The 25,979-nt window shown below is 39.8% G+C and overlaps 1 protein-coding gene across 14 annotated transcripts in view; it reads right to left on the bottom strand.

Moving 5' to 3' along the window:
- SNX29 (sorting nexin 29) overlaps positions 1 to 25,979 on the bottom strand; it is a 450,561-nt gene that overhangs the window by 325,706 nt on the left and 98,876 nt on the right. Inside the window, exon 15 of one of the 14 annotated variants that reach the window (XR_006284110.1) lies at positions 1,331 to 1,444. The exons of the other annotated variants lie outside the window; for them this stretch is intronic. The gene's annotated coding sequence lies outside the window, so the exon portion shown is untranslated. The remainder of the gene's footprint in view (positions 1 to 1,330; positions 1,445 to 25,979) is intronic. 14 annotated transcript variants of the gene reach the window in all.

Here is a 25,979-nt window from a genome sequence, read left to right as displayed (position 1 = left end):
AAGAGACTGACAGCCCACTTTGTAAAAAATAATATTCAGAATGTAATTATCAATGTACAGCTGCTAATTGAGAAAAATGCAGTAAAGTGTAAGTTACCCATTTTTATTCTATTTTTCAAAGTTTATCTTCTACGTCCTCATTATTTTCAATTGGAGAGAAGCAAATATTTAAATGTCCCACTATTTTGCTGCCACTAATGACACTAAAAGATTTAGTTAAGGTCTGAAATAGAAAAGGATTGTAACAGCTTGAATTTCAAACAAAGATATAAATCAGCCACCCCTTTTGAGTTCATTCAATCTCATTAATTCAATAGAAGCATTTATACAGAAGAAACAGAATTTAACTTTGTCAAGGAAGTGAATACAGAAAACCCTTGTGTAATAAAGCGTCTAGATAATTTCACTCAACATGGCATAAAAAGCACTTCATATTGCAAATGTTTTGCAAGTGGCTTGGAAGTACACTCTGCCTGTAACAAGAAGAGACTTGGCTTCCCAATAGTTCCCTCAAAACAAGAGGCTTTTTTCAGTATAGTAGACACTTGTCACTCTCTCAAACTACAGATTTAGAACGTGAGGCCATGCAGAACAGTCTGCCACAGAAAAGTAGAAATGGAGATGCAGATTCAACTGTTTAGAAAGATTGCTTTTCTAAAATAGATATACCAGGTGGAAAAGCCTTGGAAGCACATTCTCCCTTAGAGGAAGCAAGCTAAATTGTACATTTGGCAGCTAGACTGGTTAGGGGGGAAAGTATGCAATGCCTCAGAGGCAAGAGGCAGTCCAAAGAGCAATCCAAAAAAGGCAGTCCAAAAAACCTTAAAGAGCTACAACTATCCCAGTAGACAGTCCTCTCCGGTCCCTACAGTAGGGTATCTTCTGTAGGAGTGCTGCCCATCAAGATCCTCCTCCACTGCACTCAAAACATAAAGGACCGCAAATTGCATTCCAGCTAATAGCACTATGCCACCAAAAGATACCGTCAAAAGAGTCAATGCTAAATTACGTTGAACTCTTAATTATTTGTTATGCAACATGAGGAAAGGGAACATTAATGGGAGAATGCAATATTAAATTAACCTTTTTTAAATGGCTAATTTCAATCTAATTATGCAGTGCCAATGGAAATGGGATGAATTTGAAACTTTAACACTCTTTTAGAGTTGATATAGGGCTATGAAAACTAGACAGAAACACACTACTTGAATTATTTTAAATATTGTCAATAGCATGAAATTAGGTGCCAGCAATTGCACTTAATCTTGTACCACACAGCAAGCAGACTTAAGTCTCCAAAGCAAAAGTAAGCACGCTCTTACTTTCTCACCATTAAGGCCTCAACAGAAGGTCATTTCTGGTTCCACTTTCCTGGAGGAAAAGGTTTTCAATTTCCAATCATTCTGCAATCCCACAATTGCAGCATCAAATACTGCATTTGAATCTGAAAGTAAATCCAATTATTCTGCTAGATTCCCAATCAAGTTCAGCCTAGAATAGTAACAATAGAAATTTTAACTGTAGCCTCGAGTTTCTGTGACACCATCTAATAAAAATATTGAGAAAGTCATACTTATTTTGTCACAATTGTGCTTCCATCAAGCAATCCGTACTTCAGCGGCAGTAATTTAAACATGCACTGTTAAAATACAGGGAGGGCTTTCCCTTGGGACTATCTTAAGAAATTATTACTATATAAAAATGACAACATTAAAGAGATCAGAACCCTTAGGAATTTATTGGAAAATTAGGCTGCTGCTATATTCTTTATTTAAAGGCCACACGGTTGTCAAGTCAGATTTCTGATCAATGTAACCTCAGTTTAACAGGAGTTTGCTAAATCCCATGGAGAAGGAACTATTCATTACTTAACTACGACATTTTAATAAAGTCCTTGAAAGTTTTATGCGTTTTAGGATATTTTTAATTTCCTAAATATGTTAACTACAAAAACAAGTCTTTTTTTCTTCAGATGGAAAGGAGAGAGGTGAGATTTAGAATAAGAAAACACAGAAATATTGTTTAATTTCATGTACTAAATGATAACAGGATTAAGTAACTCATTCTTGGGAAATATTATATTTTATACCAAATCAGGGAGGAAACATTTGTCATTAACAGTGCAGACCTAACTATATTCAGTTTCGAATTAGGGGGTTTAAACATCAAAGGAATCGCAAGGCACAATAAACACTAGAATCTTAAAGGTACATTTTTAAGTTTGGGAAGATGGATAGGGAATCTCTCTACTGAGAAACTAATACTATTTAAAAATATTGAAATTATATTATTGCATCAAAGCACTCTCAAAAAAAAACCAACCAAAGTACACACTCACTTCACGAAGGTGGTTAAATCACAAAAGATTTCATATTTAAGACCATTTCAAAGCAAGCTACCATAGTTCAGCTCACATCTCATTTTCAAATGTGTCTCTTTGTAAATCAATCGGCCTAATATTACTTATTAGTCCTGAACATTTATTTTATAACACCAGAAGCAACAATCTAAATTCTAACACAGCACCCATCCCTGTGTTGTGTGAATTTCTTTTTATCTAAGGATCTCAAGGCACATAAACACTTTGGCGCCTGATTTAACACTCACTGAAATTGTCTTTCCATTGACTTCAATGTGTTAGATCAAGCTTGAGAGAACTTTGATTGGAACTGGGAGGGAAGAGACAGGGAGCAGAAAAGGAGCTAGGGAGTGTGGGGAAGGGACAGATTGGCTGGACAAAGTTGAGTGTGACAAGGAGTGGGGTTTGGGGTGGGCAAGGGCAAGAGACAGGACTGGAATAAGGACAGGCTGGAGTAGACAGGAACATGTGTCAGGCAGGTGGAACAAACAGGCAGAAAAGTCTGTTCCCACTAAAGCACGCTCTCCTCCAGAATCCAAGATTCTCAAGTATTCCTCTGCAGTCAGTAAATAGCTGTGAAACCCACCAGCAAAGTGTGCCTCTCATCTCCCTCCAATGTCTGGCCCACAGAGGACAACAAGATACTATTGCTATCAGTCTGTTAGCTCAACTGCCAGAGGTCTATGCTGTGGATCAAAAGGTTACAACCCTGCTGACGACCCATCTAGATGTCAATATGATGCCGAACAATAGAAATTCTGTTTTTTTCAGTTTGCTTTTTTAAAACCCCAGGAAATTACACACAAAAATTGTTTAAAAAATGCTAAAATTGATAAGGGAATCATGCAAAAAAAGTTAGGAAATGACCGATCTAGGATTCCTTATGCAACCTTAATTCAACACCCCCCACCCCCGCGTATTTTATTTGAGTATGCAACACATAAACAAACTAGCCAGGTGACTAATTTTGGGGGTGAGGGGGCGTTCTTTTCAAAATTACACACAATTGCCCATTTTTGTGTAGACAATATGACAAAGTTTGCTTTTGACAAAACAGATTCGTTTTCCAAACTCTCTTCTTTAGTAGGATGGTTAGACAAATATAGCATAAACCTACATTTCAATATAAAGAGTGACAGCTTTTATACATCTCTAAAGGCAAGGGGGATTTTTGTCAAACTAATATTCAGTCTGAAATTGATTCAAATAGTAGGAGGTGGTTGTCGATAGTTTTGCAACTGTATTCCACAACAAAAAATATAAAATGTACTTCAAAGTTTTAAAAAATGTGAACATTTTGTATTTCAAAAATTCAGTGGTTATTAACCTTTTATCAAAACATGCTTTTCAAAGCTAATTTCACTGGCATAGATAATACTGTAGCTTCACAAGATTTTATAATTAAATGATATAGTTAGCTTTTTCCTGTGTAAATTTTCCCCAAGGCAAATCAAACAATTACAGACTTTCTTGACTACGGAATTTCAGCCTTTGTAACAGTATTGCTTTGAAAATAAAGTAAAAATATGTCACGAATGGTCATGAAGCACTAGTGGACTATAATGCATTATAGGCAAAAGAACAGAACACATTGCACATTGCAAAGTAAATATTAAAATTCCAACAGCAAACCAAGAAAAAACAGGAAATTGCTAAAAGGAAGAAGACAACAGGCTGTGCTCAAAGGTGAACTTTTGGACTAGGAGATTTCAAATGGAGTTCCTCCAGGACTGGTTTTGGGACCAATCTTATTTAATATTTTTATTAATGACCTAGACACACAAAGTAGGAGTGTGTTAAAGAAATTTGCTGATACAAAGTTGAGAGGATTCAATAATACAGAGGTGGACTGGAATATTGTAGAGGAAGAACTGGATGGCCTTGAAGACTGGAGTAACAGAAACGGGATGAAATGTAATGGGTCAAAATGCAAGGTCATGAACTTAGGGTTTAACAACAAGAATTTCTGCTATAAGCTGGGGTTCATCAGTTGGAAGCAACAAAGGAATCTAAGATCTAAGCGTGTGGGTCGACCACAGGATGACTATGAGCCGCAAATGTGATGCTTCTGCAAAAAAAATGCAAAGGCAATCGTAGGATGTATTATGTGAGGCACTTCCAACAGAGACAGAGACGTTATTAATGCCATTGTACAAGGCACAGGTAAAACCTCACTTGGAATACTGTGTACAATTCTCCTCACTCATGTTCAAGAAAGAGTAATTTAAATTGGAACAGGTGTAGAAAAGATCTATTAAGATGACCAGGGGAATGGAGGGCCTATTTTATGAGATCTGACTAAAGAATGTGGCTTGTTTAAATTAGCAAAAGGAAGGCTGAGAAACATTGGGGGTAAACACCAAGGAGGGGGAAAAGCTATTTACGTTAAAGGACAGCGTTGCCACAAGAACAAATGGGTATAAACTGGCCATGAACAAATTCAAGCTGGAAATCAGAAGAAGGTTCTGAAACAGCATCCCAGTAAGAGAGTGGTTCTCAAACTAAGGGTCATGACCCCTCAGGGAATCACGAGGTTATTACGTGAGGGTCATGAGTTGTCCGCCTCCACCCCCAAGCCCCACTTTGCCTCCAACATTTATAATAATGTTAAACATAAAAAAAAGTGTTTTTAATTTATAAGGAGGGGGTTGCACTCAGAGGCTGTGTGAAAGGGATCACAGATACAAAAGTTTGAGAACCACTGCAGTAAGAGCTCTTGGGGTATGTGGTTGACTGATCGGTTCCTAACTCAGGTGTTCGTAACTTTGACGTTCTACTGTTTCTCACTTAATTTCCTGCCATTACAGGGGTTTTGGGCATTGGTGCACCTTGGTCCCTTCTATTCTCTGCCTGTAGCACATAATTAAGGCTGTGAGTTTGTCACGGAGGTCACGTTTGTCACAGAGCTGCAAGGGTGGTGCCTGCAGTAGCACTAGATCCCCATTACTGATGTGAGAATCATGGTTTCCAAGACTATAAAATGAAACATAGCTAATAAAGCTTAAATAGGGCATTAATTTTCAACAGCAGTGTCAAGCCTCTTCTTTGTTTTAAAGGAATGGTGATAAGAAATTCATTCTAACACATCTATAAAATATTGCTTTGCTGAAGACAGACATTCTATTTTTACAATAACTATTAATGACACACAGACCCATACTACCTTAGCAACAGTTAATACTGTTCATATTGCCTTTCTTTAAAACTACATGGGAAGAAGAATCATCAAGTAAGCAGTGAATGCAAGTCTTCCAATAGTTAAAAATCTCTATTTCTGCAGTAATTCTGAAGCTGAATTATCTCTATCCCCATTTTATCTTAGACGATCTAGTACTTGAGGAAACACTGCTTAAAATTACTCAAAAAAAACCCAGAACTACTGCATTTTTATGTATTTTGGCAATATAAATGTGTCAAAATTTTGCAAACGCTACTACTGAAATGATTCTTAATATAACTGCACTTAGTTTAATGTACCTGGCCTTTTAATTCATTATATACATATAATACTCTATACAAAACAGAAAATTCTACAAATCAAATGCAATTCCTCGCCTACATTACATGTCAACTCTGAATAGCTAAGGTTCCAAAACTGTAATACACTGAAACAATCAAATTTAGATAAGCTACGCCAATAATAATGACTATACAAGTGACGAAAAATTAATCAGGGTGGCAGCTGGAGGAGCAGGAGGCAGTTGCTGTTCTAGAACTGGCTCAGTAGCCTTGGCAGCTGGCAGACCCCAAACTCATTTAGCACCGGTTCAATAAGCCTCTCCAGGAGCGAATGCTTCCATTCCCTTTGGCCTCCTGCTCCATGAACCAGTTTATTAGCAGCGACTCTTGCTAAAGAGCCTGCCCCTGCTGTGCCCTGAGGAATTCAAACTGCTCCTGATTTCTCCTATCCATCTCTATTAACAGCTTTTCCAGGGTCCTTCTCCATCTGCCTCTGCTGTCTCTGGAGTACTGCTCCAGCCCTCCTTGCCAAAGGGTTTCCCTCTTAGGTACCAAAGGTCCTGCCAATTCAAAGACAAAAGTAGCATAATATTTTTTTTCCTTTGGAAGAAGCTGAGAAATCCTCCCACATAACACAACTTTGCTTAGAAGGCCACAATTCTGATACTTTTCAGCATTCCAGGAATGTGACTGTTGGACTATCCTTGCTTTTCAGACAACTTTTGCAGCCCATGGGGAAGAAGCAGAAGCTTCTAGTGGTAAAATACATACTAATGTTTTCAAAAATTTAAAATGTTCATAGTGTCTCATGGGGAGGGAAGAGGAGCAGTGCCTTCCAGGGCCTATGTTGCCAGTTTGCAATTTTTTCTCCAGATGTTGGTAAGTCTTTAAAGAACATGGCACTTTTCAAGGCACCAAAATGGAAGAGAGAAGTCTTCCAGTCTTGTGAAAGAGATCCAGCAATCCATGCTAGAGAGATGTTTCTGCTAATGTTCACCCCTTTACATATTGCTTAATGGAGGGGTTTGGTCAGCTATGAAGGTTGAACAAGCAGATTTGCACAGTTGTTGAATCTCAAGACTCAGCCAGAGTTTCTGCTATACCAGAAATTTGCCTAAATAGGCTTAAAGGACTGGCAGGCAATTCAACTGGAAATTGACTATATTCTCAGCTAACATACAGAGTTTCTGTGCAAACAGAGATGCAAACCACGAACACTGCTCATCCGACCCACTCCGGCATCACCAGAAAATCCTGTCCTTGTGCCTGCATAACAACAGTGAAATGGACACCGAAAGAAAGAGACACACTGCAACTTTATGTAGTGCCCTAAAGTTTCAGCTCAGCACAATAAACCACTCACCTCTCTGCTGCAAAGGGACACTGCACTGTGTTTATTCCATTGCCAAGCTGGATCCTTCTCCCATTCCCATGTCTCCCAGCCTGTGCAGCATGACTCCGTGTCAAGAGAGACCAGACATCAGGGACAAGGATGGTAAAAATTTTGTAATCTTCCAAGGGGCAAAGGACTGATGTGACTAACTTTTCCTCAGACAACCAAAGTGTTCTACAGCTGTGTTCTGTTTCCTTCCTGGACCTAACCCCACATCCCTCCACTTCCCATCCCACCCCACCCCATAAGTCCACATGGCTCTTGTTTGTACGAAGCACTCAACTGTGTAATCTTCCAAGGGACAAAAGACAGCTGTTACTAACTTTAGAACTGCAACTGTGAGTCTTCTACAACTGTCCTATCCCCAACTGGGACCCTTCTAACCCACCCCTTCCCCCAATTCACACCTGACTGTGTGTTACAGGGGCACAAAGATTTTCTCCTTAATAGCCTGTTCTTAAGAAATATCTTTAGCCAAATGCATAATAGTTGTTAATCAGACATCAATAAAATCATTGATCTATAACTGTGTCTTGCTTGGGGACTATTTTGGGATAGAGCAGAGCAGGGGCTGGATGGGGAGGGGAAAGTTGGAGGAGTTTGGTTAGGACATGACAATGGCATGCTTTCAGCACTGTAATTCAAACAGTTCAGAGACATAGCAACACATGGTATGTGGTCTAGGGAGGAAAAGTCAGTGCACAGTACTTCAAAAGCCCTCAATCTTAAAATCAGGAATTCCACACCAGAGTAAGAGGGGACATTTGCAGTGAGGGTGCGGGTCCATTGCAACTTATCAGTCTCAGGTTCTGGTTCCTGCCACTGCTCAGGGTCCTCCTCAGGTTTGTTGGGGAGTCTTGTTCAACCAGCTTCTCCAAGTAAAGGTACAGAATCGTATGCTCCTCATCCTCCAGGTCTTCTGAGGCACCCTCCATGGTCCCTCCTGCTTCCTCGCCCTCATCAGCATCCATCAGGCAATGAGGCCAGCAGGGCTGAGATGGAAATCATGAGCCACCTCTGGGTCTGTACTTGGAGGCCGTGACAGCTCCTCATAGAAGGGGCATGTATGACAAGCCCTCCCAGCATGATTGTTCGAGTCTTTGGCCTTCCTGTACATGAGACTTAAGTACTTGATGAATTCCCGGCACTGGGCCAGAGTCTGCTGAATCCCCAACTGCTCCAGCCCTTTGTAAAATTCCCAGTACAGGTGAATGTTTCTGCCACTCCAAGAGAATGTTTCTGCCACTCCACACACTGATCAGCACACAGGTGTGGGAGAGGGGCCAAGCAGCTGCTCTACGAGCAGGATCCATTTTCACCTGTATTGATCTGTAAAGAGTGCGGAGGAAAGCTGTTCTGATATGGTCAGTGCAACGTGCTACTGTCACTGAAAATGGAGGGACAGGGACCTTTACGAATTGGGAAAGGGTCAGGAAGAAAAGGTTCAGTGCTTTGTGGGAATGGGGTAGAGCACTATTGAAATTTGAGACCTGGTACATGTCCCTTACACTCATCCATGTGCAAACTTACACAGATACGAGACCATGCCACAGATGAGGCACGTACTTACCCACACCTCTCAGGCATGCTAGCTCACTCGCCCCTCTACTACTTAGGTACAGAGAATAGGAGGAGTATGGTCACGCACACTGACGCATATAATCACTAATGTAGACATACCATAATGCAGCTGCTCTCTAACCCCTTATCCTCCAGGACTGTCTTTCTATCACAGTTCCCTTCATTACATACATCCTATTCTTTTCAAATGAATCCATTCTCAACCTCTTCATCACCCATCACAGCTCTGCTGGGAGCAAAGAAGCGGGTGGAAGTGGCTGCATGGAAGGAGGGTATAGAAATAAGTGGGAATATGAGAGAATAGTGAGGCAGGGGAATGGGATGGGGTCAGAGAGAAGCAGCGGTGTGCATAATACAGTTAAGGTCAGAAGGCCTGTACTACGGGAAGAGTGCAGTATTAGGGAGACCAAGATCTCTCTCCATACTCCCATCTCAGCTCTCATGGCAGCACAGACTTGGTGCACAAGACAGCAGTGCAGTGAGGAATCTTTCAAGCACTCATGTCCAAGCTCGGATATAGTCAGGGAACCTTAAGGAACAGTGACAGTTGGGTTCAAGGAATGTACTAATAAGAACTCTTGACATGTGTCCAGTCTCCCTCATATCACTGATTATAACAACCACTAAGAACTGTGCAATACAAATAGCTATAAGGAAGGGTGACAGTTGATTGAGATACCTCTGATGATACAATGGTCGTACTTAACAGGAAACCGAGCTGTTAACCTGGGCTCTTCCATATTGTCATAACATTTAGATACAAAAATAGTTAATAACTTGGCTTAATTACAACCTTGTTTCAAATGTAGTCTATGCAAAAGATTTCAATCAGTTTTACTTATGTGAAAAGTTTGAAGCCTTCGTGTCACTTCATTATTAAGATCACTTAGAAAAACAAAAACAAAGGTCTGAGACCATTAATTTAAAGGTCTCGCTTTTAATTTTAGCTCAAACCAATTAACTTGTAAATTCTCATTAAAATCCTTCTGTATTAAAAGAATAAATAATGTAATTTGAGGGCATATACATTGCATTCTTCATGCAGAATAAAAAGGTTGAAACCCAGCCTTAAGTATAACAATCTCAGCCCAAGCTTAACTGTGGAACTATGACTAGCACCTTCATAATTTGTGATCAGGTAACTCCTGAAATCCCAATTAGAATCACGGGCCTTCCCCAGGAAATATCATGTAGTAGTTAATATCTATATCACATGTCAGATAGCCATGCTTAAAATCTTTTCTGTGATGGCTGCTGAATTTTTGTTTGCTTTTTAGTTGCTCATATGTAAAAGTTTTTAGGTCAGGTGTAATGCCCCTAAAGATATCCAACTACATCAGGCAAATCATGTTTCACTTTGATTAACCAGTTCAATGAATGTGAAACAAATCAATTAAGAGACGAATCATTAACAATTCAAATATACTTAGTAATGTACATGAACATCAAGACTTTTTGGTTTGATGCGCTTTATTCTTTTAAATGCTATACCTTATGAATACTCACACGCACAACTAATTAAGCTTTTGGCATTTTAACTCTGAAGTAATGTCAATCATCTCATATCTTAGGAATACCTTTCTCAGTTTTTTTCATTGCTTTACTTTCCATTTGGCAACAGTTCTGATACAAATAAATATTTGCTACAGTTTTGGCCTTTTTATTGAGGACAGATGATTTATTTAAAAACTCATTTTTACCTATCCATAAATAGTTTCTTGGAAGTTATGTTAAAAGACAAGATTTTTTTTACTTCTTCAGAAATTTTAGTGCACAGTAGTTGCTTATACAGATAAAATAAAACCAGCTAATGCTTTAGCTCTAGAGTCTGTCTTGGATTTTTGGTTTATGAAGAATAATCAAAGACATTGGCTTTATACAATGCTGTTTCTCAGCTTCCCTGCCTGTATACATCTGAATCTATACTCTAAATATTGAAGTTGGGAAATGCTGTAGTTTGTGAAAAACTACGGAAATTCTTGCAGATCTCTGTTACATTTTAAGATTATTATTTTTAAAACTACTTAAAGTAATTGTATTCCTCCTACTATTGCTGGATATATGTCTAAAGGCTCGAATGATATCTTCGTAACATTAAATGACATCTGAGCTACTAATAATCTGGATAAATTGAGTCCACTTGTTGATCTATGTTTTAAAACCAATTCTCCCACAACGCTCCTAGAACCATATATTTGTTGCTTTATGGGAAATCTGGCCCCTTAGTTGCGGTATATGCCCTCTCAGTAATACCACTGTATATTGTTAATTGAATTTTTTTCAAGTGAATTAAAAATTCTAGTGACCATAAAGTCTCCAACTTTTCATCCACTGTAGTTCGACTGTAACACACGTTGGCATTGTCTGTTTTTTGTCTTCACTAGAATAATCTCTCTCTCTGCTCTTGTTTAAATAAATTTCCAAAGTGCTCACTGAAAATAAAGGAGGTAAGAAAATTATTAGAGAGAATATTTTGGCAAATTTGGCAGAGAGGTTAGAGAAGTGTACTTCTTTCTGCTTTGATAATTTTTTCAACCATTATCCACTGGAAAAAATATAAATTTGCTACTATGATTCATGTTGTAATTTTTAGAGAGTTTTTGCTTTAGTCAGTACAAAAATCAGTGCAAATGCAAGTTAGTTTAAAACAATTTAAATCATCAAAATTACATGGTAAAGACATGTGAGTTAGACTGATTATCTACTACACATCATATTTTCTCATAAACTGTTTAAAAAAAATCATCTTCAGGTCAGAAATCTATTGTAAGGTAAGAATGGAACAGAATAACACAGTGTAATCTTTTATATATCTAAACTATTCTGGCCTGAAGAGTGTTTTAATTAAATGAATAAATGTCTAGCAGTAATACTGGATGTTAATCGGTACTTTATCAGGAACTGAAAACACTTGTCTTGCTTCTAATCCAAGATTTACTCAGAAATCCAAACATGTATTTTGTTCTGCTGACAACATACAATTTTTAAGAAGCTTCAAAATATTATATAGTTTTACATAAATCTAGTAAACTAACTGGAATGAAAAAAATGTTGTACGAATGTCTCAATCGTGCATATATCCAAACCGTATGAGTAAGGATATGGTTTGATCACAAAGTATTAAGGGACTTTAACAGATTGCCATGACTTCTTCAGCTTCAGCGCCCCCATGGCGGGGCTCGGGCTTCGACTTCAGCCCCGCAGCGACCATACCCTGATTTTGTACATTTTTACCATGACTACCATGAATTTTGCCTAATTTTACCATGGCAAAATCATATCCATACTTATGAGGTATAAAGACAACATTAACTGGAATCATAAAACTCCTGGATTGCATGTAGAGCCTGTCATCATGCCACTAAACATGACTGCTAATGCAACGAAGGCATAATTTAACAGAAAAGTTTGTCACAAAGGAAAATACTGCATGCATGGAAAGCTGTAAAACTGTTTTCTTTTGGCTAAAATGGCATAGATCAGGGCCTAATATAAAGTGTATTTGCGCTTCGTGTTCAAAGTTTTCACAGTAGTCTTCCCATTCAAAAGAGTTTTTACTAAGTATGAATGCCAGACAAGGTGATTTGTTTTCTCCTGCAATATCCTTTGTAGTATGGACTTTGTCTACTGAACCGCCTGTTTGTTAATTTGTCTGACTGACCTTCAACATTAAAGCAATTCCATCTTCTCACTGCCTTAAGACTATCAGTCTTACAAAGTGCACACAGGAGCATGTTGAACAAGATTCTCCTGTCCTTTTCTTGGCATAGATATCACATCTGTGAGAACATGAAGTGTTCATATTTATCTTTTCAAGATCAGGCAATGTCCTCACCTTCCTTCTGAAATATTACATTTCACTGGATTTTCTATGTTTAAGAATACAAAACTTGTTTTCTTTGTGGATTCATTTTTAAACTCATCCATTGGTGGTTTATGGAATGGCACAAGCCCACTTTTCATCATACTACAAGTAACTTAACAAGCAGAAAGAAGTCTCTGAATAAAGGACAGTTCAGATAATTTTCAGAACCCAGGTCAATAAGGTGAAACTTTATTACTCTCCTATGTCTCTAAACACATTTGTTTTAAGGTAAATCATGTACACCATTTCAGTTTAACACAGCATATACATTATGACTGGCTGTCAAAAATGGTATTGTTCTAGATAATGACTAAGTCATTCTGACTGACTTCATTGTATTGTCAAATGACAAATTATGGGGTAGTACAACAACTGTGTAAAAATTTAGTCTAAAGTGAGCTGGACCTTGTGAATGCCACCTTTTAAAAATGGTTCCTTGCATTTTTATGGGCATGTTTACATCCTGAAGAATACCACAGTATTTATAAGCAACAACATACAGGAATCATTTAATCCAACACTGAAGTACAGCTGTTTCTGAATGAGCATAACACTAGATTACAGCTGGATACAGGATGCCAAATTCAGAAGTGATGTACATGGAAGAACCATTCCTGTGAGTAATTTACATGCTGGGTACAGGAGGTGAACAGATTGGTTTCTAGCAGTAGCAGAAGCAACAACAGGAGGATGTAACAAGGTGTGAAAAGGTTTAAGATAAAGCATAGCCTGTTCCCCATTTCCACACACACATCCTACTTTATCTTACATCCTACTCCTTTTCAATGCTTTTCTTGCTACAACCCTGCACTTCTGCCCCCTCAGTTTGTAAGACACACTGATGCCAATTTACTGAAGTGTAAACATCACCATCTTTGAATTTGAGCCAACGTGAAAAAGATTACCCAATTTCATTGTAAACTTCAATATTCTTAGCTTGACACCACATCTAAAACTGTACAGAAAGAATGCAAAAACCTCAATTAATACATTGTTGACATCCTCAAGGAGCCCTCTGGCTCAGTGTGCATATAATTTCAGAAAAATTCTTTGAATAGACAAAGATCAGCTTACAAAATGATACCAAAAAGTTCACTACTACACCAGAAGGCTAGCAATTCACCATTGCCCAGTTTAAATGTTTTAAGTGGTCATTTAAAACCAGTATGATGGTTAATAGCTAGAACTACTTAAAATATTTCGTGAGAAGGACTGAGTTCACTGCCACTTCTAACTTAAATGACCCAAGAATTCTTCTGTATTTTACAAAGAAATCCACAGCCGAGACTTCCTTGGGCAAATGAGTCTCTTCTCTAGACTTAACAGACTGTGGAGAAAGGTAAATTTTGGTAGCTTTCTAGATTACAAATGACATCAAAGTCAAAGAAATAATCATCCCAACAACTGACTGATGACATTCTAAGAATTAAGGAACACTCAAAACACAATTTTTGGTCCTGAAAGATGAAGAAGAAAGGGAGCAATATAGTTGATAGACTTTCAAGGCTAATGCAGATCATTTTCCCAATTAACAATATAATGGATTTGCAGTGTAACTTCTCAGAAAAAATCTGTCCCACTATATTGCCAATTTCTAGTAAAAAAATTAAAAGTGCATTGCCAGCAGAAGTTAGTTGGCTTGTGTTAACAATTACTTCAGGGACGCATCCAATCTGAAATCTAATAATTTTTAAAAAACTAAGTTCAAAATAGTTTCAACTCCTTCCCTGTATGCGGATATATCATTTTGTAGTTCTGCAACCATATTTGCCTACTTTAAAAACATTTTCTGTCCCCATTGCTGTGTGAAGCACAGTTATTTGTAACAGTATCAGATCAAAAACATTTCATACCGAAGTCTAATATTTTAGTTGAGGATGTCCCTTCAGGTCTAATTCCAAAGAACCTATTCTTCTGTTAAAGGGTTCAGATAGGAAACAACACACTGCACAGTATTATGACATTCATGCACAGAAACTATATTTACTCATCATATCAAATATATGCTTTAATTTCTAACTACTCCATCAGAGTTTCATTTGGAGAATCCTCCTCAAGTGCACTCTAACTTTCAAAACATGCAACTTCAACTACAGTAGAATCTCAGAGTTATGAACACCTATGGAATGGAGGTTGTTCGTAACTCTAAAATTTTCGTAACTCTGAACAAAATGTTATGGTGGTTCTTTCAAAAGTTTACAATTGAACACTGACTTAATACAGCTTTGAAACTGTACTATGCAGAAGAAAAATGCTGCATTTCACCATTTTAATGCAAATGAAACAAGCACAGAAACAGTTTAAAAAAATATTTTACAAGGTAAGGAAACTTTTCCTTCAGTTTTTAGTAGTTTATATTTAATACACAACTTTACTGTATTTGCTTTTTTTTTGGGTCTCTGCTGCTGCAGCCCGATTGCGTACTTCCAGTTCAAATGAGGTGTGTGAATGACCAGTCTGAGGTTCTACTATATCTTCTTTATCTCTTCACTCTGGACTCGTCTCCTTCTATCCAAACTAAAATCTCAGTCTGCCTTTTAACATATCTTTGTTTACGTCCAGCCATCAGTTAAGGCTGAAAATCACCAAAACTGAGTTCTTGCTCTTCCTCCTGCCCAATCCTTTCCCTTTACTCTCACTCACCATGGACAATGCCACAATCCTCCCTGTCATTCAGGCCTATAATCTGGGTGTCATCTTCGATAGAGCTCAATATACATCCAAGCCACATTCAGGTTGTGATGTTTCTTCCTGTAAAACATCTTTATGATTGAGCCTTTCCTCTCTGTTCACAAAGGTAAGATGCTCATCCAGGCCCTTGTCATCTTGTCTTGACTACCTCAAGCTCCATCCTCCTTTCTGACATCTTGCCCTCCTTAAACTCATTTAACACACTGCTGGAAAGGTTATCTTCCTACCTCATTTTCCTGATTACCCATACCCTCCTTTTTTATCCCTCCACAGGCTCTGCCTGCACCAAAACCTACTCAGGCTCATTCTTAAGGCCATATTTGGCTTAGTCCTGCCATGCTGCCATACTTATCTCTTACGTGCTATTAAGCCATCAACACCTGCCCGGGCTCCACCAGTGATGACAGGACCTATTAACCATTACTGAATTTTTCCTACAAGTACTTTTGCACTTTCTCTCAGTGCCCTTTATGCAAAGGAGGTGCTTCCCTTTAAAATCTCTAAAGCCACTACATCATCCCCCTTCATAGAATCATAGAATACCAGGGTTGGAAGGGACCTCAAGAGGTCATCTGGTCCAACCCCCTGCTCAAAGCAGGACCAATCCCCAACTAAATCATCCCAGCCAGGGCTTTGTCAAGCCTGACCTTAAAAACCTCAAAGGAAGGAGATTCCACCAGCTCCCTAGGTAATCTATTCCAGTGCTTCACCACCCTCCTAGTGAAAAAAGTTTTGCTAATACCCAACCTAAACCTCCCCCACTGCAATTTGAGACCATTACTCCTCGTTCTGCCATCTGGTACCACTGAGAACAGTCTAGATCCATCTTCTTTGGAACCCCCTTTTAGGTAGTTGAAAGCAGCGATCAAATTCCCCTTCGTTCTTCTCTTCTGCAGACTAAATAATCCCAGTTCCCTCAGCCTCTCCTCATAAATCATGTGCTCCAGCCCCCTAATCATTTTTGTTGCCCTCCGCTGGACGCTTTCCAATTTTTCCACACCCTTCTTGTAGTGTGGGGCCCAAAACTGGATACAGTACTCCAGATGAGGCCTCACCAATGCCGAATAGAGGGGAACGATCATGTCCCTTGATCTGCTGGCAATGCCCCTACTTATACAGCCCAAAATGCCGTTAGCCTTCTTGGCAACAAGGGCACACTGTTAACTCATATCCAGCTTCTCGTCCACTGTAACCTCTAGGTCCTTCTCTGCAGAACTGCTGCCTAGCCCCTCGGTCCCTAGTCTGTAGCAGTGCATGGGATTCTTCCGTCCTAAGTGCAGGACTCTGCACTTGTCCTTGTTGAACCTCATCAGATTACTTTTGGCCCAATCCTCCAATTTGTCTAGGGCCCTCTGTATCCTATCCCTACCCTCCAGCATATCTACCGCTCCTCCCAGTTTAGTGTCATCTGCAAACTTGCTGAGGGTGCAATCTACACCATCCTCTAGATCGTTAAGGAAGATATTAAACAAAACCGGCCCCAGGACCAACCCTTGGGACACTCCACTTGATACCGGATGCCAGCTATACATGGAGCCACTGATCACTACCCATTGAGCCCGATGAGCTAGCCAGCTTTCTATCCACCTTATAGTCCATTCATCCAGCCCATACTTCTTTAACTTGCTGGCAAGAATACTGTGGGAGACCATAGCAAAAACTTTGCTAAAGTCAAGGAATAACATGTCCACTGCTTTCCCCTCTTCCACAGAGCCAGTTATCTCGTCATAGAAGGCAATTAGGTTAGTTAGGCATGACTTGCCCTTGGTGAATCCATGCTGACTGTTCCTGATCACTTTCCTCTCATCTAAGTGCTTCAGAATTGATTCCTTGAGGACCTGCTCCATGATTTTTCCAGGGACTGAGGTGAGGCTGACTGGCCTGTAGTTCCCCAGATCCTCCTCCTTCTCTTTTTTTAAAGATGGGCACTACATCAGCCTTTTTCCAGTCGTCCGGGACCTCCCCCGATCGCCATGAGTTTTCAATAATAATGGCCAATGGCTCTGCAGTCACATCTGCCAACTCCTTTAGCACCCTCGGATGCAATGCAACCGGCCCCATGGACTTGTGCTCGTCCAGCTTTTCTAAATAGCCCTGAACCACTTCTTTCTCCACAGAGGGCTGGTCACCTCCTCACTATACTGTGCTGCCCAGTGCAGTAGTCTGGGAGCTGACCTTGTTTATGAAGACAGAGGGGAAAAAAAAGCATTGAGTACACTGGCTTTTTCCACATCCTTTGTCACTAGGTTGTCTCCCTCATTCCATAAGAGGCCCACACTTTCCTTGACCACCTTCTTGTTGCTAACATATCTGAAGAAACCCTTCTTGTTAATCTTAACATCCCTTGCTAGCTGCAACGCCAAGTGTGATTTGGCCTTCCTGATTTCACTCCTCCATGCCTGAGCAATATTTTTATACTCCTCCCTGGTCATTTGTCCAATCTTCCACTTCTTGTGAGCTTCTTTTTTGTGTTTAAGATCAGCAAGGATTTCACTGTTAAGCCAAGCTGGTCACCTGCTATACTTTACTATTCTTTCTACACATTGGGATGGTTTGTTCCTGCAACCTCAATAAGGATTCTTTAAAATACAGCCAGCTCTCCAGGACTCCTTTCTCCTTCATGTTATTCTCCCAAGGGATCCTGCCAATCAGTTCCCTGAGGGAGTCAAAGTCTGCTTTTCTGAAGTCCAGGGTCCGTATTCTGCTGCTCTCGTTTCTTCCTTGTGTCAGGATCCTGAACTCAACCATCTCATGGTCACTGCCTCCCAGGTTCAAAACTCCACTTGATTGAAACAAGGATTTAAAAAATCATTTTAAATCCTTATTTCAATCAAGTGGAAAAAATTAGTTTTCATTTCATGCATTTTGACAAAAGCAAAAGAGAACTAGATTCACAAACCGTGGAGAGGGTAGGAAAGAGGCTATTCAACATCATCATTCATGATGGCAATGGAGAGTCAGTCGGCCAGGCAAGAAGAGGGATAACAATTCTACAGCCTGCTGGTTAAGGTATTTAACTAGGATATACAAGACCAAGTGCAAGTCCCAAGTTTCACTATATATTTGTACAATGCCTAACATAATGAAACTTTGACCCCTTACTGGACTTTCTAGGGCTAACACAATTCAAATAACAATAAAAACAAATGTAATGAGGCGAGCCCCCTTGACTTTCTTGTTCTTTTCCTCTCGTTATTCTTGCCATCAACTGAAGCCACTTATATTAAAATACATCCAAATAAATATCAAAATAAAATTTCCTAAAAATTTCCAAATAGAGTAGCTCCTAATATAAACCAGCAGTAAAGGCAAAAAATTTCTCTTGCCCCCTGATGGGACAATTTGAATTAATCTCCACAAGGAATTCGTCAATAGATATCCAAGTAAAATCTCTCCTCCCATAGTTTTTAAATGTGTAAGGGAACAATCTGGCCCATGAATATTAACTATTATAAGCTGAAATACTTTGTGCCAACAAATTACACCACTAAAGTCATTATTAAGTGTCTGTACTTATTTTAAGAAGTCTCAGAATATTGCTACTTAGTGAATTATTGATCAAACATTAACACTGAAAATTGGTAATAACATGCCAGCTGTACCAGAATTTCATATTACATAATATGTGGAGTTTAGCTTCATCTTACCCAGTGTAATAGTCTTTACACAATTCTGCAGAATGTACGGCATTGCAACTAGACCTTAAAAAAACCTAACAGCACACCACCAATATATATTATTCCATCTCTTCTTCAGTGACAAAATCATTCAGTTTGTCCAAAATCTAGATTTGCAACTATCTATATATACTGTTTCAATATTTCAGCAGCATCAATTACAAATTACAAAGTAAACAGACACTTGTAGTTGGAAAAAAATAAAATAAAATCACTATATAGGGCAATGTTTCTGTTATGCTAGAAAAGAATTTCTAAGATACACCCACTAAAGAAATACATTTAAAGTCCAAAACTATTTGCACCACAGTGACCACTTGTTTCACTGGAAGGTACACTGTCACTACATTTTTACCACATCTAAGCATGCCAACTCCTAGAGCACCATCAACACGACATATGTTCCCAATATGTCAGCAGAACTCAACAATTTCTATTATTAAACTTATTTCAAAAAATCTCTTTTGCATTTTAATCTAAGTGAGCATCTCTTTAGGCCTTGTTACCCTATCTGTTCTTCAAAACAGTACGTGCATGACAAATATGTGATTCACCCATATGATGTCAATGCAAATTTAAAAACTGTGGGAGAAATGAGTCAAAAAGGTATGAATATACAAATCCCATAGCCTAAAATGTGAATATTAAGTACGAGAATTTGCCTTACCCCACTGCTGTACATCTTTTGAACGTAAAGCCCATTTACACACATTTCTGCCTTACCCTGACTCCCCAAAGTGAGTAGTTAAAAATTTTCAAGTGTGATCACAAATGTGGTTAATGGCACCCCAGATGCCAAGCAAGTACATCTCTTAAATTTGTCAATTTCAGCTACAGGCTCTGTGCTGCAACACAGAGTTCCTAAGAATCTCATACGACAACTGCCAAGCATTATTAACATGTGCACTTGCACACACTCCTCTGTACCTGTAGATAAACTTACTGACCATACCAGATAGCTATCACCTGGGGTGTTACTATTTTGTTTCAGATTGAAACATTGAATCAAGTCTGGTATTCCACATATACAGTAAATGTTCCAAGATTTTAGACACCAACAGGTTTCCCGTTGGAGTGTCTATAGTTTAATTAAGAGGGCAAGAAGAAGAAAATTGTGCCATTATTGCTGTATTTAACTTCAGGATTTTTTTCTACATAAATGTAGATTAGAAAGGGTTTTAAGATTCTTTCCTGACAGAATATCAACTGTACAGTATTATACATTAGCCCCTGAACAATGGGCAGCACCACTACCAGGAACTGGAACTCAACCAGAAAAAGCAACTTTGAGAATTATAATACCATACCCAGGCTGAGCAATCAGGCTAAGAACAATGCAAGGAAAAACAGCCAAAAAGTCCTAGATGAAATGTTAATAAAAATACAATATAAATATCAAGGATACACAGGGCTTAATATGGTTTTTCTATGAGCCCAGAGCATGCCAAAGTATGTTGTTATACTGTCCCAGCAGCCCAGGAAGTAGATTATGAGTCCAAGAGGAGCAATCTCCCTTCCAGTTTCTCCACTGCTCCAGCAAAGGCATAAATTGCATCAGACGTATAACTGGTGCAGTATATGTTCCCTAGCATATTACAGAAGCTATGCTGGACGCCACATGGAGCTAGAGGGGGTGGGAAGATGACACAATCAAGGCTTCACCTATTCCCTGTCCGCTCCCACCCACATGCATGGGGAAAAATGTAGTGGCTCTGTGGAGCGTACTTCCTCTCCTACATTAGCATACTTCCTCTCCTACATTACTAGCCATAGTATGAGTAACCCATGCAAGGGAATGACACTCATTTTACACTCATTTTCCCATGCACGTTCACTGTCTGCTTCTGGGCTATAGTTTAAATTTAAAATTTTGTTCCCTTTTTCTTTGAAGATGACCAATACAATTCTTCTTCCCAATGATTGTCTACAGCACACTACCAATTAGCTACCCTGTATTCCTTTACAAAGGCAGTATTTATTCTGCTTTTGGTAGCTCATTCAAGGAATTACAGCATCTCTCATAGAGATCTTTAGCCAGACCAAACAGACTTCAACAACTCACTTGGGTCAAAAGATTCCCTTCATTCCCAGACCCTAGATAAACCCCACTTCACTTCAAAGCTAGTTAAGGTTGCAAAGTAACAAGCCTTTCCCTATAATATCATCTGCAAAATCCAAGCACTTAGAACTAATGAAACAAATAAAGACATAACTCATACATTGATCACATGCTGCAATCACTCATTTCACAAGCTGCACAGACACACATTATGGAATATTCTTTAATCCTATGGAATCCCAACTAAAGTTGTCAATATCATCATGTATAGAGATACAAAGTGCTCAGTAAGGGTGAACAACCAGACAGTGTGCTTCAGGCTGGTTCAGTGTGGACACAGGCATGAAACAGGACTGCATTTTATCTCCATGGTTCCGCATTGCCACGGACTGGATACTGAAGTGTGTAAGCAACACAAATATTTGTACTACATGGGTAAATGGCATATGCCTAGGAGACCTAAACTATGCGGATATTGCACTACTGAGGAACACCCCTGAAAAGTTACAAACACAGACACAACCTGGCACAAAAAGCAGCCAAGCAGGACTCAAAATTAGCTATGCTAGAACAAACATCATTAAAACTCAGATGCCAAGCAGTACCATCATATTAAAAGGCAAAAATATCAAGAAAACAGTTCATCTACTTGGGCAGCACTACATTGGCCAACAGAGCCCTCAAGAATGAAGTGACATCAAGGATAGGAAAGGCATACTAAACAACATATGGAAATCAAAGATATAGAACATCAGAAGAAAACTGAGAATTTTCAATTCAGATGTAGTCTCAGTACTAATCTATGGCTGCAAGAGCTGGAAATCTACCAAAATGTCAGTTAGAAAACTAACTGCCTTCAAAAATAAGTGCCTACAAAAGACTCTTGGCATCATTATTACAAGCAAAGAGATCCAAGAAGCCACCAACCATCAGTTCTTTCTACCAGAATCAGAAGGATGCACTGGACATATCTGGGTCATGTACTCTGGATGCCAGTGCACAGACTCCCACATGAAGCTGTCAAGTAAAAACCAAATAGTGTGGGGAAATGAAGGCATCCAAGAGAAACTTTAAGAACTCTTGGCACAAAGGACAGAACAGTCAATCTTGAGCAGCAAATGACAGACAGGAATGGAAGGGACTAGTTTCTGCCCAGGTGTGGGAAGGACACCATGTAATAATAATTGTGGAATAGCAGCATGCTTCTCAGGAATTGTGGGAGCTTGGGGTCAAGTCCCATAATTCTCTCTTCCATCCTATAACCTTCTCTCCACTCCATTTTTTAAAAATTCCCAAAGTTTTTTGTGTCAGTTCTCAATCTCTCCGCCATCTCACTGGCAGAAGTATGGATGTTGAATAGATCAGCAGAGCTCGTGTCTGTTTGAGGGAATATCTACATGGCAAATTAATGCACAGCAAGCCAGGATGCGAATCTGCAGCATTTTAAGCTGACACACACTAATTTGCCATGTGGACCCTGCTACAGTCCACTAAACATTCCATAGTGCACTGTGACACACTCCCATTTGAAACAGCAGAATATTAACACATACTACAGAACTTTTAGTGGGCGTAGCAGGTAAATGTGGCAAGTTAGTGCAACTGCAGATTCACACCCTAGCTTGCCACACACTAACTTGCTGTGCAGACAAGCCCTTAGAGAGAGGGTGCTTGCAGAACTTCAACAAGTACCACAGTAGAAATGAGAAAACCTCAGAGCAAATGATGCAGTGAATGAAAGTTGCCAAGTGCTAGAGGCGTTCACTGACTAAATGCACATGGTGGAGAGGCACTTCTGGGTAAGTGAAACAAGCATACAGTGTGCCAAATTTACATCACCATCTGACCCCTCCAGCACAGACCCACCAAAACGAGAGCTGTTTTGACAGTGGAGAAATAGGTGGCGATCACACTCTGGAAGCTTCCAACCCCAGACTGCTGTTGGTCATCTGACAGTCAATTTTGTATTGGAAAGTCTATGGTGGGGGAAGCTGTCATTTCAGTGTGCAAGGCCATTAAGCACGCCCTGCTGCACAAAACTAGGACTCTGGGCAACATGCAGGAAATAGACAGACAACGCAAAAGACTTCCCAAGCCATGGTAGGGTGATATAAAAATAACATATATCCCGATTCTGCCCCACCCCCCACATGAGAACAAAGGACACTTTTTCCAGGGTTATGCAAGTGTTGGTGGATAACAGGGGATGTTTCACTGACATTAATATAGGATGGTCAGAGAAGGTGCACGATGTTTTAATCTTTTGGAGTACCCAACTTTTTAAAGCTACAAGCAGGACATTTTGCCCAAAGCAACACATTCACATTGATGGGGCTGCAATGCCAGTTGTGATACTCAGGGACCCAGCCAAAACTTTGTTTCAGTGGCTGATGGAGCCATACACCAGGACAACAGCAAGGAAAAATTTAACTATTGTCTCAGCAGGTGAAGGATGAGTGTTGAATGTGTGTCTGGCAAACTGAAAGGACATGGGAGAAGCCTCATGACTAGGCTGCACCTCAGTGAGCCAAATATTCCTACTGTTATTGCTTTATGTTTGTTTTACGTAATATCTGTGAAGCAAAGGGAGAGTCATTACCAGCAGGGTGGATGGGGAAAATGGAAAGACTGCTGATTCCAAACAGCCACACACAAGGGCAATTACAAGAACAAACTGAGGCACTTCATGGCTGAGGGAGTCCTTAAAAGAACACTTTGGCTCTGTGCCATAACCACACTGTGCTGGTTTCTGTGAATTCATGTACTTAGCTTGTATATCAATTTTAAATGAATTGTTAACATACTTTTGATTTTGGTGGGAGTATTCATTTTTTTGCAGGGTTGTACATGTCTGTTTTGTAAAACAAAGTAAATATATCTTCATTTTTCAAAGTAAAACTTAATTCAGCAGTAATAAACAATAAAAATACTTCTAAAAAGGGTTTTAACTATTTAAAGAAGAAGTGCAAGGCGCTGACTGTTCCTGCATGAACAACACAGTTGTCAGTGTACACAAAGTCATAGCAATTCACCATATCTTACAACAGAGTTAAGTGGAAGGGATACTGTGACATGCTATCCTGGCAATACGGTCCAGGCTCCAGAGAGATAAATTTGTCTATGAAGTACAATTCCTGCTGATTGTAAGTGTTCTGGGCATTTTGCTCCATAATCCTTTGTAGCATTTGTGCTTTCTGTCTCAGGAGCCACATAATGTCTTGGTGGACTTCCCTATGCTCCTCCCTCTCCTTTTGTCTTTCCTCTCATGAATTCCCTCCACTCATGTGTTTTGTGGCCCCTGGACTTGGAGCTTTTGAGGATCTGAGAATATGTTTTCCCTTGTCCATTTCTTCTTCATCTTGATTAAGGTCAGTCTTTCAGCTGGCATGGAAGGTGTTGGGGGCGGAGGGGAGGAGCAGGGCCAACCTTAGCCACACGCAGCATACGCGGCTGCGTAGGGCACCCAAAAATTTGGGGCACTCCTGGGTCTTAGTGTCCATCCTCCTGCCTCTTCCTATCCCTGTTCTCACCCTTCCTGAAGGCTCCCACGGCTAGCTGCTGCAGCCTGGTGACTCTTTACTCCACAGGGGACCTAGTAACTTAAAAGTGAAAAGAACAGGAGTACTTGTGGCACCTTAGAGACTAACAAATTTATTAGAGCATAAGCTTCCATGGGCTACAGCCTACTTCATCGGATGCATAGAATGGAACATATAGTAAGAAGAAATATATATACATATAGATAAGTTGGAAGTTGCCATACAAACTGTGAGAGGCTAATTAGTTAAGATGAGCTATTATAAGCAGGAGAGAAAAACTTTTGTAGTGATAATCAAGACGGCCCATTTAGACAGTTAACAAGAAGGTGTGAGGATACTTAACTTTAGGGAAATAGATTTAATATGTGTAATGACCCAGCCACTCCCAGTCTGTATTCAAACCCAAGTTAATGGTATCTAGTTTGCATATTAATTCAAGCTCAGCAGTTTCTCATTGGAGTCTGTTTTTGAAACTTTTCTGTTGCAAAATTGCCACCCTTAAATCTTCTACTGAGTGGCCAGAGAGGTTGAAGTGTTCTCCTACCTGTTTTTGAATGTTATGATTCCTGATGTCAGATTTGTGTCCATTTATTCTTTTGCGTAGAGACTGTCCGGTTTGGCCAATGTACATGGCAGAGGGGCATTGCTAGCACATGATGGCATATATCACATTCGTAGATGTGTAGGTGAACAAGCCCCTGATGGCATGACTAATGTGATTAGGTCCTATGATGGTGTCACTTGAATAAATATGTGGACAGAGTTGGCACCGGGCTTTGTTGCAAGGATAGGTTCCTGGGTTAGTGTTTTTGTTGTGTGTTGTGTGGTTGCTGGAGAGTATTTGCTTCAGGTTGAGGGGGCTGTCTGTAAGCGAGGACTGGTCTGTCTCCCAAGATCTGTGAGAGCGCGGGATCATTTTTCAGGACAGGTTGTAGATCTCTGATGATGCGCTGGAGAGGTTTTAGTTGTGGGCTGAAGGTGACAGCTAGTGGCGTTCTGTTATTTTCTTTGTTGGGCCTGTCATGTAGTAGGTAATTTCTGGGCATTCTTCTGGCTCTGTCAGTCTGTTTTTTCTCTTCAGCAGGTGGGTATTGTAGTTTTAAGAATGCTTGATAGAGATCTTGTAGGTGTTTGTCTCTGTCTGAGGGATTGGAGCAAATGCGGTTGTATCTTAGAGCTTGGCTGTAGACAATGGATTGTGTGGTGTGTCCTGGATGGAAGCTGGAGGCATGTAGGTAAGTATAGCGGTCAGTAGGTTTCCGGTATAGGGTGGTGTTTATGTGACCATCACTTATTAGTACAGTAGTGTCCAGGAAATGGACCGCTTGTGTGGATTGGTCTAGGCTGAGGTTGATG

This window comes from Chelonia mydas, chromosome 10 (assembly GCF_015237465.2).
Source record: "Chelonia mydas isolate rCheMyd1 chromosome 10, rCheMyd1.pri.v2, whole genome shotgun sequence".
NCBI lineage: Eukaryota > Metazoa > Chordata > Testudines > Cheloniidae > Chelonia > Chelonia mydas.
Note: the sequence above shows the minus strand (reverse complement) of the source record. Positions and strands in the feature narration are given on the sequence as shown.